Raw genomic sequence first — 15,931 nt, forward strand, 5'->3', positions numbered from 1 at the left:
ACAACTTACTGGCTCCCCACAGAGAATGAATGATGAGGCAGAGAAAGGATACTTGCAGGCACATAGCAGTCACAGGTCCACAGGAATTCTGAAATTCAGCTGGACACATGTCATCAATTCCTTGGTTACGTCCCAGGTCTTAAAGTAGTTGAATTTCTTACACAGCAACTAGCTTCCCCCAGAGACAAAATATGGAAGGAAGCTGCTTCTCAAGCCTTGAACTAGACCTAGCACAACATCACTTCCAGCACATTCTGTAGGGTAAAGTGGATCACAGAGCCAGCCCAGAGTCAAGAGTACATAGGACAAAACAGCCATAGCTGTGGTTGATGGGGTGAGAGGGGGATCATCAAAGTGTAGTCCACCACAGGGGTGGTTTATCAGAGTCTCTAACTTTGGTGGCCATGAACTCCAGTTTTGTACTCCTCATCCCAAAAAGCTTTCAAAAAGCACAGCTCAGACTCTCCAATAACTCAGATTGGCAAAAGCCCTCAGGCAAATCTGCCCCAAGTACTAGATTCGCTTCCCTGGTAGGGCTGCCAGATTGAATAAATAAAAAATACAGGATATCCAGTTAAATTTGAATTTCAAATAAACAACAAATTATTTTTTAGTATCAGTACATCTTAAGTATTGCATGGGTAACCTTATGCTAAAAAACAGTGTGTTGTTGATCTGAAATTCCAATTTGACTGGGAGTCCTGTATTTGACTAATCTCTCTGGACTCTTACCTTTTCCTGTATCATGGTCCAGTAATTACTATCTTGTTAGATTTTTGATGCTTTTAAGATTTAAAAATATTTGTCTAGGGCCCTGGCCGATGTGGCTTAGTTGGTTGGGTGTCATCCTGCAAACTGAAAGGTCACAGGTTGGATTCCTGGTCAGGGCACATGCCTGGGTTGCAGGTCCAGTCCCTGGTCAAGGTGACTGCAAGAGGCAACTGATCAATGTTTCTCTCTCACATCAATGTTTCTCTCTCTCTTTTTCCCTCCCTCCCCCTCTCTCTGGAATCAACAAAAGAAAAAAATTTAAAAATATATAGATGTGTGTGTATATATATACATAATATGTATATATAATACATATGTGTGTGTTATATATACACAAATATGTGTATATATAATACATAGGTGTGTGTACACACACACACATACACACACACATACATATGGGATTTTTCTGGAAAAAGTCCAACCATTGTTGACATAGCGAGAACAGTTTATATGACATTAATATAACATGGCAGTCAAGGGGAGTGGACTGGAATGTGCATGAGTGAACAGTGACAACTTCACTGTACTAGTCAGTGAGGGTGGTAGATACCACTGAATGACATGTGTACTGTGTGACTGTCATGTTCAAAATGACTGAACAAGTAGAGCAATGAATCTGCATTAAATTTTTCGTTAAGCTTGAACATTCTGCCACAGAAACTATTCAGATGATTTAGAAGGTCACAGCTATGGGCAACTGGTGATTGGCAGCTTCATCACAACATGCCCACTCATGCACCACATCTTGTGCAGAGTTTTTTGGTGAAACATCAAATCACCCAGGTGACTCAGTCCCCCTACAGTCCAGATTTGGTGCCCTGTGACTTCTGGTTTTTCCCAAAACTAATATCACCTTTGAAAGGGAGGAGATTTCAGACTATAGATGAGATTCAGGAAAATACAACAGGGTAGCTGATGGCAATCGGGAGAACAGTGTGAGGTCCCAAGGTGCCTGCCTACTTTGAAGGGGACTGAGGTGTCATTGTCCTATGTACAGTGTTTCTTGTGTCTTGTATCTTCTTCAATAAATGTTTCTGTTTTTCATAATACATGACTGATACCTTCTGGACAGACCTTTTATATTTGTCTCTAACAGGAAGATTGGTCAAAATTCTAAATGGCCTTTTTATGCTGAGGAAATTCCCTTATTATGAGTCTTGTCCCTCAACCTGGAAGTCAGAAGTCAAATTCTCAGCCTCTCTTGCAGCTATAACACAGACATGTAACCTAGCTTTACCAATCGCACACCCAAAGGAGACTTCAATTTGGAAGTGCAGGATGTGAGGCTTGGTGAGAGACTCCCACTTTTCACTGGACAAGTGGCTATAAATAATTCCATTTTTAAAATGAGGCAAATCTATGTATTAGTCATCCCCTAATATCCATTCTCCTCTCCTACTCTGATTTTTGAGTTGGGTATATGGTTACCTGAAATAAAGAATGCTTCCCAGCCTCCTTTACAGCCAGATGTGTCCCTGTGTTCTGGTCAATAGGAGCTCAGCAAAAATGTCATAGAAAATGTCCTTAATAGGAGGAAGAATGTTCCTCATTTTCCTTCCCTCTTTCTGTTGGCTAGATGCAGATGTAATGGTTGGTGCTCAGAAAGTCATATCGCACTATGAGGTTGACGCCCCATGTTGAGGACAGCATAGTAAAACATAGAAGGAATCTGGGTCCCTGTCAATTGTAGAGTCTTAGTTTCACCTGGCTATTTACCTCTGGACTTCATTAATGAAAGAGAAACCAATATCTAATTTTGCAAGACACTGATATTTTGAATTTTCTGTCACTCACAGCTGAACCTAATCTTAACAGATACACATAATGATGTGGAATGATTTCTAAAGATTAATTGTTAAATTTTTTAAAAAAAGGAAGATACAGCCTTGGCTGGTGTGGCTCAGTGGATTGAATACCAGCCTGTGAACCAAAAGGTCACAGGTTCAATTCCCAGTCAGGTCATATACCTGGGTTGTGGGCTAGGTCCCCAGTTGGAGGTATGCGAGAGGCAACCAATAGATGTTCTTCTCTCTCTCTTTCTCCCTTCCTTCCCCTCTTTCTAAAAATATATAAATAAAATCTATTTTAAAAAGTAAGTACAGAGCAATGTATACAGTCTGGTACTATTTGGGGGGAAATGCAGATAGGTATATATCTATGTTTGTATATGAGCAGCCTTGTCTGGAAGAACATAATGTTTGAAATTTTCCCATGTACAAATATTACTTACTCAAAAGCTAAATTTAAAAATAATCAAAAATTGCCCTGGCCAGTGTGGCTCAGTCAGTTAGAGTGTCGTCCCATAACTGAAAGGTTGCAGGTTCAACTCCCAGTTGGAGCACATGCCTGGGTTGCAGCCAGGCCCCTGGTTGGGGGCATGTGAAAGGCAACTGATTGATGTTTCTCTCCCTCTTTTTCTCCCTCCCTTCTGCTCTGCCTAAAAATAAATAGATAGATAGATAGATAGATAAATAAAATATTTTTAAAAATAAATAAAGTAACAGCAGATTAGGGACAGTTCACACCAGGTGGGTACTGATTGCAAAAAAGGAACATGGAAACTTCTAGAGTGAAGGAAATGATGCATACCGTGTTAGAGATTACACAGGCAAACACAGTTGTCAAAACTCATCAAACTGTAAAAATAATCCTTTCTTAACTGCACACTTGGTTTTTTCCCTCCATCCCTAAGCCCCAGAGTGAATTAAACCTGTAACCCAGAACTTCCAGCTTTTGAAGCTCACTCCATCCCCTCAGCCCCCACACAGAAACGTTTGTCTCCGTTTTAGAGAAAACAGAGGTCCGGCATGGCCACGTCAGCAGGACAGCTCCCCCTGAGGTCTCAGAGGATTTCTGAGCACCGCTCAGAGCCCCAGTGAGTTTCTTTCCTCTGCGGACCAATGCCTGAAATTCACGAGACCTAGTAGCACCCTTTTAGCTTTGGGAGCCTGGGAAGGGCGATGGCACCAACCTTGCTGGCTCGAAGAATGAGGAGTAACCCTTGCAGGGCGAGCGTTCCATTCCACAAATGGCCTCGGTGGGGTCTGGGCCACCGAGCTGAGTGACACCCAGGCCCTGATGCCACTGAAGCATTCACAGTCTCAGTTCAGTAGGTCTAAGACCAAGCCTGGAACTTGTTCAAAACACAGACTCCCGAGCTCCCAGGAGATTCTTAAATGGGTGGGGTGTTGTTAACAAACTCCCAGGTGCCTCATGCAAACCATCTTTGAGTAACAGCGGTTGGGCCAGAAGGAATAGTGAAGCCGTTTAGAATAAGTAAAGGCCGAAATTGTTCCACATTTGATGAATGAACCCCAAACAGGATGAACACAAGGGAGATCTCGCCATGGCACATCATAATCAAATTGTTAACTCAGGTTTAAGCAATCTAAGAGCAGACAGGGTCAGGGGACCTTAGAAGAAAGCCCCAGAAGTGGGTAAGAAGGGCAGGAAAGGGGGAAAGTGAACCTGATAGTTCAAAGTGAATCCTCAAGGCCCTCGAGGTTTGCTGAGGAGCAGCCAGTTGGGCCTGCCACTGGGCAAGGGCCCAGGCTCTGTTTTGTAAGCTAATCCCCTCTCCACCTGCCCCTTTGCTGTGAGGAGCCAGATTTGTATCTCACTCCACAGTTCTCGGAGATCTTTGGGCTCTCTTTGCATAGCTGGATGGTGCTGTCACCCTGTCGTGCAAACAACCAACAGGTACAGTATTTCCCAAGCCTGGCTTCATGCAGGACTGTGTGCTGACCGCCCCCGGGGAGACAAGGGCCACCAGCACAGCACCTACTCTCTGGGGACTAAGCTCTGGTGTCAGGAACCCGGCTGACCCCGGAGAACTGAAGTTGGCTGTGTGCCCCATGCGCTCCCAGAAGGATTTACTTGGGTTTCACTGCAGCTTTGCTTTCCTGTCCAGGCCCCATGGGCTCAAAGCAAAATTAATCTTATCCCAAGAAACTGGTATATCAGCCTACAGAAGGGGCAGAGGCAAAAAGGTCTGGGGGAGGGGGACTGACTGGGGACATCTGGCAGCTGCGGAGGATATTGCTCAGGTCAACAGGAGCCACACTAGTGAGGAGAACCTGGGACTTGAGAGAGATGGCGGCAAAGGCCAAATCCAGTGGCCTAGACTGGAGATAACCCAGTGAAATTTTGTATCATTTCAAAGACTTTGACTGTATCAGCTGATTTCTACAGGGCACTTATTGGAAGCTGGGTCTTGTTCTAAATGCTTTAAGTGCCTTAACTAATTTAATCTTCAACAACAACCCCAGGAAATTGTGCCAGTGACCTGCCAGTCCCACAAGTGGCAGAGCCGTGGCTTGTCCTGTAAGCCGCACCACCTTTCGGAAGTGAGCGTAGGAAGATTGAAGCTGTTGGCTGGTTGGGTGACAAGTCAAACGTGTTGACTGGAGGGTCAGTAAACTCTCCTGCCCTGGGGATTCTCGTTTGAGCTTTCCCCAGATTTAAATGATCAATTTGCATATAGGATAGCAGAAAATGAAAAATCAGCCCCTTGTCCAAAAACATGCAGCCACCTAGGGTGGAAGTGCAGGTGATTTCCAGCCGTTCCACTCTACTGTGTGGTGGCTACCTGCCCGGCCTCACCACCCATCACATCCTCTCTTTCTTTCCTGCCTAGTCTGCCCTTTCTGCTACCAAACCTTGGGGGCAAGTTCTCTGGACTTTCCTCCCTTCTCCCATCTCTCCAGTTACCAAATCTTTCAAGGCTCATCCCAAACCTCACCTTTTCCAGAAAGCCCTCACAGACACCCGTTTGGAACGACTCTGCCCCTGGCCTGTGCGCTGAGATGGGGTGTTCTTTCAGCATCAGCAACAATTTATCCTGCATAGGTCACTTCTTAGTGGGTCTTTCTCCCTGGTGGCACACCCACAGGGATGACTCAGTACATAGCTGACACCTGCCCCAGCCCTGGTCATGGAAACCAAGCCATTAGAGGATCCTGAACACCTCTGGTCATTGATGTGAAAAACTTAAGCTTGGAGAGCCATATACATCCCAAGTAAAAAACAATAGGGTAAAAGGAAAATGTTATGTATGGGAGTTTAGTCTCAAAATCTATTTTCTTTAAAATTTTCTATGTGGTATATATTTATGATATGATCATATATATATATTGCATATATATACATATACATATGGAATGTGTGTATACACACACACACACACACGCACACACACTGCCGTCAGAATGGTGCCCAGAATAGTGCCTGGTACGTGCAAGTCAAAATGTTGGCTTTGTCAGCATTATTATAAATGTCTTCTAACAGAGACCAAGAAGAACCCCCTCAATCTGGAAAGATGAGGAGGTCCTTCATAGGTCAAGGAGGAGATGGACACTACAGGCAACAGAAACAGCGTGCACGAAGGCTCAGAGGTGTATGCCAACATGGCCGTGGGGGACCAGAGAGCGGGGACATCATGTGCAGCCGGGGCGGCAGAGAGGGGCAGGGGCTGTGCCTGCAGTGCACAGGGGGTGGCTGTGCCATGTCAGGCACCTGGACTTTCTCCTGATGGAGAGGGGAGCAGCGAAGACTTCTAAGTTACACATCAGCTGTGTGTTGGAGGCAGATGGCTCTGGCGGCAGTGTGAGGGATGGTATCCACTAGGAGGTAGGACCCCCCCATTTAAAAGCCCTGGGAGGGAGGTGGTGAGCCCTGAAAGGAGAGAATGGATGGGAGGAATGGAACAATAATAGCCCATGGGATGGGGGACTGTTTGGACAGAGCAGGAGAGGGCAGATCTGGGGTGGCCCCCAGCTTTTTGCCCTGGGACTCCATGTGATGTTAGTAGCCAGTATAGGACATTCAGCCGGAGCACCAGGGAGGCGGTGGTGTCTGATGCTCTGGGAGGGGAGGGCAGAGCTGATCACTTCAGCGTGGGGCCTGTTGTTAAGTTCCAGCCCCGGGGGTTCTTCTGCCTGTGTGGTATTCCCCAGGCCCCCACCCGATACGCATGCACGCACACTCTTAGAAAACAGTTACTATGTCTTACTCATTTCTGTAGCCACCCCCTCAACCTTCCCACCCACCCCAGCACCACCCCAGGCACAGACACTGTGCGTGGGGCTGCAGCTGAACTGGGATAAAGGGAATCCAAGCTTGCGGTCAGCCCAACCCTGCAGATCAGATGCTTGTGTCACAAACACACCCGCTCCTCCTCACCTGTGCTACCCTGGAGGAATCCAAGAGAAGCCCCCCCTACATTTGAAGCCCAGCCGCCCAAGGCCCTGCTGTCTGCCCCAGAGCTGCCACATCAACCTGGGCACTAGGCCTTCTTTGCAGTCTTCCCCCTCCCTTCCCACAGGGATAGAACTGGGGCCTGAGGCCTCTGTAGGCAGGGAAGACGGAAGCAGTGAAGTGACGAGTATGGCAGTGAAAGCCAAGAGAAGTGCAGCCTCACATTTACTGGCCCCTCGAGCAAGTGATGGCTCTTTGGAGATGTTTGTTCCCACCCCCATTCCTATCAGCCCCTAAGCAAGGTGCTGCCTGGGAGTGAACTCATAGCCCTCAGAGTTCCCTCTGCTTCCCAAAGGCTGAGGGTGAGGAAAATTAATACAGAAGACCCCAGTTTGATATAAATGCAGAGGCAGCCAGACCCCAGCAGCAGAGCACTCTCCTCATCCCACGTGCCCTGGAGCTCCTCGGCTCAGCAGGTATGTGCTCGGCTCACCTGAGAAAGGAGGATGTATATATGTGAGTGCCTGTGTGTGTGTGTGCATTTGAGCATGTACACTCAAGCAAGTGTGGGTGTGACTGTATGTGTGCCCACGTGTGCATGTGTGATGCATTGTACATGTGCACAATGCTTGTGGGGGGAGGGGAGGACTAGGGTAGCATTAGGGCACACTTTTGCAAATTTGCCTGTCCCTTAGTGGGCTTGTAGGTAGGAGTGGATTTGCGTGTGGTTGAGGGAGCAGGAGACGTACGTTTGCTGTGAGAGGGGTTTCAGCTTAGGTGTTTGTGAATGAGGGTGGGACAGATGAGGTGGGGCAGCCAGCCCTCCGGCTGAGGCCCTGTCTGTTCATCTCATCCTTCCTGAGGTCACTGCCCAGCATGGCTGCCTTTTCCAAAAGTGCCCCAGTTTGATACCCTGGGCTGGTCGGGGCTGCCCAGCAGGAAGGCACAATCTCTTAGAGGCCCTAAAGAAGAGTGAGCCCCGTCTCTGAAAATCGGAAGGGGCACGTGCAAGTAGGCGGGAGCAAGAATTCAATTCTTCCAACAGTGGCTGACAGAACAGATACCTTCCCCATGGGAGGCCCTGCCCCAGCGTAGGAGGGTCACAAAATGAGGGAGGCTCCGTCGGTCCCGGTCATGGAGACTTATGTGACCACTCGGTGAATCCTCAGAACTGTGGGGGTCTCAGTGGGCAGCATTGGAATTAGGTCAGAAGTGACTGGGAGCATGTCAGAGGAAGGAAGTGGGAAGGAAAGGGCAGGGCACTCCAGGTGCAGGGATAATCAGAGCAAAGGCACTGAGGCAGGACACTGGGGAAAGTTAGAGCTAAAGGAGCCTTAACGCTCCTCTGGAGGTGGCCTTCCTCCCATACATAGGAGAGAACCAAGACCCAGAGAGAGGAAATGTTTCTAAGACCCAGAAGCAGAAATGAGGTCTGCTGACTTCCAGGTCAGCACTCCCTGTCTCTCCAGAAAGCCTGTGGGGGAGGCCAAGGAGTCAGGCTGCTGATTTTCCTTCCTCTGCTTTCTTATCTCCAGTCAGGGAGGGCTGAGTCAAGAGTCTCTGTTCTCGGCCTCCCTCTGCCAGCAGCTAGCTGTGTGATACTGAACAAGTCATCTCACCTCTCTGAGCCCCTCATCTCCAATGTGAAGGGGCTATATGGCCTGGCCTCACCCATGGGTGCCACCTTTGCCTCCACAGTGAGCTAAAACTTATCTTAATCACCCAGCTACCCGCAGCACCCAGTAGAAGCTACAACTCGACATGGTGCTCAAATAAGTGTTGTTAAATGAAGGGGAAAACGATGTGCTCTGTGACGACTCTGTCCGCCTCCCTACTTTGACAGCCTTAGCCTCTCCCCTGCCCAGAGAGGACAGGGGATGCAGAGGCCCAGAATTATAGACCCCGAAAGGGACGGTAGGAAAGAGAAATGACCTGACTACACAGAGCCCCTGACTTCTGCCTGTGTCGGGGTGGATGGCCCAGAGAGTGCTCTTCCCCACAGCCTTGGCCGTGACCGCTGGCTGCTGGGGTGCGGGGACTGGAGAAGGGGCACAAGCTGTAGCAGAACATGGGGGCAGCTGGACCCAGGAGGAGCCCTGGCGTGCCTCTCTCTGGCTCCTGTTCTCTCTCTGGCTTCTGTCTCTCTGTCCAAGAAGTGTCCCAAGCCTTCCGGCCTCAATCCTGAGGAATCAGGTGGGCTCTGGAACCTCCTGTTTCCTGAGCCTTCCTTAGTTTTTCTTGCATTCGAATAACTCCTTTTTCCATGTCTCCTTTTCATGTGAAAAATGTTATTGCCTGAAATGTTCAAAATCTTGATCTAGGTGATGGTTAACGTGGTTACAGATATGTGTAAAAATTCACTAAGCTGTACACTTAGGGTTTGCGCATTTTCCTGTGTATAGATTACCTCAATGAAGTACCGGTAGCATCTCAAAGACACACACACACAGAGCAATGTGTAGAACAGACCTGCTCAGCCTGTGCAAACTCAGGACACCTGGTGCCCCATAGTCCTCGGCGTGGCTGTAACCAACCCTTAGGCCCCGACCCCCACAGGCCAGGCATCTTGACTCTGGACACCATGCTCCTCTTTTTTATTTTTAAAAATATGTTTATTGATTTTAGAGAGAGAGGAAGGGAAAAGAGAGAGAAAAATGTGGATGTGAGAGAGAGACATCGATTGCCTCCCTTAAACACCCACTGGGGATCAAACTGGCCACCCATGCCTGTGCCCTGACCAGGGATCGAACTGCAATCTTTCGGTGTACAGGTGGATGCTCCAGTAAGGGCCACACCAGCAAGGGCCACCATGCTCCTCTTGCTCCCCAGATTTATGGGAACACAGAGACCAGGTATGGGGCGGAGCCCACAGAACCTGGAATTTCCCAGTAGTGCTTTACTGGAGCTCCCAGAGGTCTGGTGAGTTGAAGGAAGAAAATGTACCCGTTCCCCTTTCTGGGAGGGAGGTTTCTGTACCGGCCTCTCCAGGCCGGGTCTTGGCTGCGTAGGGAGTTGGGGGGTGTCCCCAGTGAAAGTCCAGGAGATAGGTGCCTTCCTTGCACCCCTGCTAAAAATACCCCCAGGCAGAGCTTCTGCCACTGAGCAGCAGGAAGGACAGAATGGTGCTTCCACTTTAAACCTAGAAGCAGCGCAGCAGTTGGGGTTGAGGTAAGGGTGGGAGAGGGAGGCTAGGGACCTCAGAACCCTGTTGGTACTCCCCCTGCCCGCCCGCAGCTGGCGGAGTGAGTGTGTGTGGTGACAGGGTGTCAGCAGGGAGCTGGGGAAGGCTGGGGACGAGTGGCGAGGAATCTCTGTCCTGCCAACTGGAGTGGACAGGCTTCGAGAACAGGAGTCCCATACTCCCTGTCCCACCTCCTCTGAGAAGTGCTCTGTCCCAGCAGTCCCTGCCAGGCTCCCTCTGTGGTCCCTGCCCTCCGGCAGTGTGGCCTCCTGCCCTTGGGGGTTCCTGGCACACACAGGGCTGAGGATTGTCACTTCGTAGTCTCTGGCTCCGGCTCTTCTGCTCTGCCCAGAGAAGGGGAGCAGTGCGGCCCAGTGGCAAGGCATTTCACTGGAGAGGAGGTGTGTCAGTGTGGGATCCCAGGGAGGAGAGGGGGCTGAGTGAAGGGAAGAGGCCCTCCTAGCTGCCCTCTCCAGCTCTCTGTCCCCCCACAGCTCCCTGGCCCCTCTCAGGCATTGGAGGCCTGGAGTGGGGGAGCACCAGTCAGCAGCTGCCCCTAACTTTCCGAGACCACAATAAAGAACCACCACAAACTCAGCGTGTGCCATGTTCCACCACTCTTCTGACCCTTATGTGGGTTATCTCATGCAATCCTCTCAGCAAGCAAGCCTGTGATGTTGGAGATACCACTCTCCCTGTGGTGATGAAGTGCTCACCCCAAGATCCCACCAGTATTCTATGTCAGAGACAGGGCCTGAAGTCATGATTTGGGACAAAGAATGTCCATGATGACTGTCCAGAGAACAATGAGACAGAATTTTGGAAACTGGACCTTCCTGAATAATTTAGAACACATGGTTGCTATCCTTGATACTTTGGTAGAAAAAAAGAGCAGTGGCTTTAGAGCCCAAATTTGTACGACCAGTTACTGTTTTGGCCAAGGACTTTAACCATTCTGAGCCTCAGTTTCCATCTCTATAAAATGGGTACAATGATCCTTGCACGGGATTGCTGAGAAGTAATGAATAACCCAGCATTTTTTTTCTAAACTTAGAAAACAGCAACCCCTTCCTGCCTCAGGGCCTTTGCATGTGCTGGAACCCCAAGCCCCCAGATGTTCACATAATGGTTTATTCTTGTTTAGGTTTCAGCTCTAACACAATTTTCCTGAGAGAAGCCTTCCCTGACTACCCAGCCCGCCCCAGTACTCTTAATTGTATCACTCTGTTTTATTTTCTTTGCACTTAGCACAATCTGAAATTGTCGTGCTAATTTATTTGTTTTGTTTCTTTATTTGTGGCCTATCTTGCCTCCCCAATTGCTAAGCATGTGGGTTTCTTGAGACCTGGGACCTCTGTGGAGTTCAATAGACTGTTCCCCATGCTCAGAACAGCTCCTGGCAAAATCAGAGCTGCTACATATTTATGAATGAGTAAATAAATGTGCCTTGGAAACAGCATTATATTTAAGTGTCTGACTCTCCCACAGGCCTCGTCGAGCCAAAGGGCAGTAAATATAGGTTAATGGGGGCTCAAGAGGAAGCTTTGGGCCTGGCCTACACCCAGCCCTGAAGCTCCCAAGCTGCGGGGAGCCATGAGGCTACTTGAGCTTCTGGCTGCTCCAGGATAAAGGTCAACCCTTTTGCTGGAACATGAGGTTCTGCACCATCTGGGCCTGCCTGCCTCTGGCCTCATCTCCCTGGGCTCCCCAACCTGTAGTCCGAGTCCAGGCCAGACCAAATAAGCCAAACCACCTGCCAGAGAACACGGGGCAGCTTCACGCCGGTGTGCCTTGAAGCACACTCTTCCTTCTACCCTGGGATGCCTTGCACCCTCCTCGGTCTGCCTGGCCAGCTCCTCAGTCAGACTTGAAGACTGGTCTCTTCAGAGGAGCCCTCCCTGACTCCTCTGGCCACACCCAGTCCCCAACTTCCCAGGACATTATAATGATCTGTCTTTGTACATCTTCCCAAGTAGCCCAGTGATCTCTTTAGAGCAACAACCAGCTTTTGTGCTCCTAGTTTGAAGCACAATGCTTAATGCATACAGTAGGTGCTTAATAGGTACTCTAGCAGAGCTGTTGGACTTTGGGTTCCCAGGTATTACTATAATTCCTGGAGCACAGAGTAGATGCTCTTTCAGAGCCCGCTGGACACATGAAGCTGAGCAATTTGTCACTGGCAGAAGCTGGAGGAGAGGTGACGAGCAGGGTTAGGGTAGGAATAGAAGATGCTTCTGGGGAAACAAGACAACGTCAGAGGGAAGAAGGCAGAGGGGACCTTAGGAAATGTCCCAGGAGAATGGACATACAAAAAGCAAAAATAAAGAGCAAACTCAGATGGATGGAGGCATATAAACAGGGCTCTCACTGAGCAAGGAGAGAGAAAGAGAAAAGGAAGAATAAAAGAGGAAGAAAGAACTGGGTTCGAGAGGACAAAATGTGCCCATGAGAGCCGCAGAGGACAGGAAGCCAGGGGACAGAACAGGCCAGCGACCCACGGGAGATCCTGTGCCCTTGCTTCAGCCCCTGGGGGTAGATAAGAGCGGCACAGACAATGTGGTGCTGTGGTTACTTCCCAGGGTAACAGCACTGGATGAAAGGCCACATGTCACCAGGTTTTGGGACTTCTTGGGAAACTGTTCCTCTTTTAGCTCAGGAGAGGCCCTGTGTTATGAAACAGAGCGCCCCAGGCATCACAGTCACAAACCTAGTTTCTTGCCTTTGGGTGATCAACTTTGCTGCTCTTGCCTCGGCCTTCCCATCCGGAGAGTAGGAAGCATTCTCCTTACTTCATAGGAACGTTAAGATCATACTGAGATAGGCATGTAAATAAAATGTGCACAAATGTCAAGGATTGACACACGGTGGTGATTTCTCCCAAAGCCCTGCTGTGAATGGGTCCTAAGAGAGGCCATGCCACCGAGTCACCGGTGCCACAGACAGATCTGAGTTCAGAGCCCTGGAACCCAGGCTCGGCCCCTGGTTTGGGATCCTAGTACCAGGTCAGTACACTCAGGCACAGTCTGTTCCCAGGTGAGGGGGTGAGCGGCGGCAGGCGGGACAGCCCGCTGCAAGACACCTGCAGCTGCCAGCAGGCCTGAACATCCAGCTGAACGACTGGGTGTTCTCTGAGGCCTTCACATTGCAGCCTGTTCGACAGGCTGATTACGCTTTTCTGCGTAATCACACTGCAAGTTATGCAAGCGCTCCAAGGAGACAGCGTTCCTGGAATTATTTGAAGGGAGAAGGGTATGAGGCTCTGACGCTTGAGACATGGAGGATTTACAACTCAGGTACCTGTTCTAAGCAATCTAGCAGCCCATTTAGAAGTGCTGGCTTTGATGTCACACACAGCTGAATGTGAACACTAGCTAGCTCTCACTTCTCTGAGCCTCAGTTTCCTTCTCTGTCAAAGGGCGCTAATGATAGAACCCACTTCCCAGGGCTGTTTCCATGCTTGTGTAAATAAAGCCCTGAGCTCAATGCTTGGTCCCTGGTGGGCAATCCATAGTAGCGATTATGTGAAAAATATCACACACTCCTGGGGGAGGAAGGCCAGATCATAAACAAATCAATCTGTGAATATCTAAGTCACTTTGAGTAGATTAAACTAGTCACAACTCAGAATGCCACCAAATGTCAAATCCCACTTTGCAGCATCTATTAGGAAGGTGTGGCTCCTGGGTTAGGGAGTGGGGTCCCCCTCAACCTCCCCATTCCCCTCCTCTGCTGTGTTCTCTGTCACTGATAGGGAGGATGGTGGATTAGTGGGTCTGACAAACTTTCGCGGGGAGCGGGACAACCTAAATAGAGCCTTCAGCTCACTAGCCAAGAATATTGCTGAGGGCTCAGGGATCAAAGAGTGGTGGATCAACCTTAAAGGCCCACAACAGAACCTTCAGACCCAGCTTGGAGAGTCCATGGCCTTGGAGGCAGTTTCCGGGCTGGGTGATGGGAGAGAGAAAGGGAACCACGGCTTCACCCTTCTAGAGTCCAATTTCTCTCCTCCAGGGCTTTCTGTGTATCCAACCCCCCACCTCCTGTAAGAGTTCAGAACCTAAGTAACACCCATTGTGGGCTGGGGGTGGGAGTCAGGTTGAAGGTGGGCAGATGAGAACAGGAGTGATTGACAGCAGGATGCCAGGGCTGAAGAAGGAAGTATAACTTTAAAGTGGCCTGTGTAGGACTGGACAGAGGCCATATGAAACATACGGTACATTCCGGCCCCAGTGTAACAAACTGTACCAGCCTTTTTGAGAGCTGGGAGCTCTGGGGAGGGGAGAGAAGAGAGCAGAGGTTCCTTAGAGGTTGGCTCAGCTTCCTCCTCCCCCACTTCTCCCAGAGCTCACACCGCTGGGAAAGTCCCGATGTTACTTTTGCAACCACAGGAAACCTACTATCCCTGCTCACACTCTGTACTCAGTGTTCTCAGCAGCTCCAGACTGAGAGGCAGCAATGAGCGGGGGAGGTGGGGAGGGGTAGTGGTGCAGGCAGCCACAGCAGCCCTGGTAACATCAGGGGAGGTAGCAGGTATCACAGGGACTCAGAGTCACTGTCTATAAGTGCTGAAATGGAGGTACAGAGGACAGGGAGGTGTAGGGAAGGAAGTGCCTTGCCCAAGGTCACACAGACAGTTGTTCAGCGGGGTGGGACCAGAGTGCATCCACAGCTGGGCAGCCCTCTTGGGTGTAGTGTGTAGGAGTGGCAGGCCAGGGAACAGGCAGTGCCCAGGAACTGAGGGTGGGGAGCCCGGATCAGAGGCTGCCTCTAAGCTCTGGTTAGCTTTTGGCAGGTCTGTCTTGGGCACTGTCCCCTCCACCCTTTCCAAACCTACTCCCCTCCTTAAATCTTAGAGATAATGCATGTAAAGTGCCTAGCGTGGATCCTGGTTTGTGATGTCAGCCATAATGAGTCACCTCCACGCCTCCTCTCTCCTTCTCCACAAACACAGGTCAAGGCCTAGAACCTCCTGGATCTTTCTCCCATATCACCACCTCCTTCCCACTGAGTCCCTATAGCTCTTACAAACATTTGGCTTGGGTTATTATTTAACCTCACATGCTGTGTGTTTGTCTCTTCAACTGGCCTGCAAACTGCCCAAGGGCGAGACATCATATCAATACACCCAATATTTATTAAACTTCAACTCCAGGGCCAAGCTGGGCCTGTGGGGGATGAGCTGAGTGATGGGGGAGGCCTCAAAGAAGCAGACTTTGTTTCTGCCTCAAGGACTTTCTAATCTGGTTAGAAGGACAGGATTAGTAAACAGATCACTAGAATGTGAGACAGACCACACGCTGTGCCGTAAGAAAGATACAAATCCAGTGATGGGCATTCAGAGGGGAGAGAAATCAGAGTTGGCTGGTGCTGTTCCAAGCAGGCACCAGCTTGAGCTGGAGCTTGAGAGATGGGTGGACATGGAGGACAGGCTCTCCTGGCATGGTGACCGGCACAGCCAACTGTGAGGTGGGAAGGAAGGAGAAGAAAGGACTTCAGGAATTGTGCCCTACTTACTTACTTACTTACTTAATTTATATGTATTTATTGGATTTGAGAGAGGGAGGCAGGGAAGGAGGGAGAGAGAAACAATTTGTTGCTCCGTCCATTTCTGCATTCATTGGTTACTTCTTCTACATGCCCTGTGGGGAATCAAACTGGAAACTCTGGTGTATTAGGAAGATGCCCTAAGCAACTGAGCTATCTGGCCAGGGCTGTGTTCTAAATTTTAAAATATAAAGACCAATTTAATTTTATTTAAAGTCTTCCATACAGTAGGTGCTC

This window comes from Phyllostomus discolor, chromosome 4 (assembly GCF_004126475.2).
Source record: "Phyllostomus discolor isolate MPI-MPIP mPhyDis1 chromosome 4, mPhyDis1.pri.v3, whole genome shotgun sequence".
NCBI classification, from domain to species: Eukaryota; Metazoa; Chordata; class Mammalia; order Chiroptera; family Phyllostomidae; genus Phyllostomus; species Phyllostomus discolor.